Raw genomic sequence first — 1222 nt, 5'->3', positions numbered from 1 at the left:
GCCCATGCAGTCATTTGGTGTGTCTGGATGCTGCATGGCTTTTACAGCATTCAACTTGAACTCATCCTCATTGACTCTCAAGGTTACTTCCCCTTTTTGTACATCAATGAGAGTTCGTCCAGTTGCTAGGAAAGGTCTTCCTAGGATGAGGGTTGCACTCTTGTGCTCCTCCATTTCCAGCACTACAAAGTCAGTGGGAAAGGCGAATGGCCCAACCTTGACAATCATGTCCTCAATTATGCCTGATGGGTATTTAATGGAGCCATCAGCAAGTTGGAGGCATATCCGGGTTGGTTTGACTTCTCCAGTCAACTCAAGCTTTCTGATAGTGGATGCAGGTATTAGATTGATGCTTGCTCCAAGATCACATAGGGCTGTCTTGGTGCAGGCACCTTCCAATGTGCATGGTATCATAAAGCTTCCTGGATCTTGAAGCTTTTCTGGTAAGCTCTTTAATATGACTGCACTGCATTCTTCAGTGAGAAACACTTTTTCAGTTTCTCTCCAATCCTTCTTATGACTTAATATTTCTTTCATGAATTTAGCATAAGAAGGTATTTGCTCAAGTGCCTCTGCAAACGGAATCTTTATTTCAAGAGTCCTTAGATAGTCTGCAAAGCGGGCAAATTGCTTATCCTGCTCTGCTTGGCGGAGTTTTTGAGGATAAGGCATTTTGGCTTTATATTCTTCAACCTTAGATGCTGCAGGTTTACTCCTTACAGAAGTGGTTGAAGAAGCCTTGTTAGAGGGATTACTGTCAGCACTCTCAGGTGTCTGATTCTCCCTAGGCGTCTGAACGCCAGGATTGGGAGGAAATTGGGCATTTAACGCCAACTTTTCCCCCTTTTCTGGCATTTGAACGCCAGAACTGGGCAAGAAATGGGCGTTTAACGCCAGCTTTCCCTCCATTTCTGGCGTTTGAACGCCAAAAGTGCTCCTCTCTGGGCTCTTACTGTCCTCAGAGGGATTTTGAGCAGTGGTTTGGTTGTCCTCTGTCAATTGTTCCTTGTTTGGCTTTTTACTCTTTTGAGCAATGTTATTCAGGGTCTTCCCACTCCTCAATTGAACTGCTTGACATTCCTCTGTTATCTGTTTAGATATTTGCTGTCTTGCTTGATTCAACTGCAGTTCTATGTTCTTGTTAGCAACTTTAGTTTCATGGAGCATCTCTTTAAAGTCTGCTAACTGTTCTGTCATCAGGAGCAATTGTTGATTAAGCTCA

This window comes from Arachis duranensis, chromosome 9 (assembly GCF_000817695.3).
Source record: "Arachis duranensis cultivar V14167 chromosome 9, aradu.V14167.gnm2.J7QH, whole genome shotgun sequence".
Lineage (NCBI taxonomy): Eukaryota > Viridiplantae > Streptophyta > Magnoliopsida > Fabales > Fabaceae > Arachis > Arachis duranensis.
The sequence above is the reverse complement of the archived record's forward strand: the minus strand, read 5'-3'. Positions refer to the sequence as shown.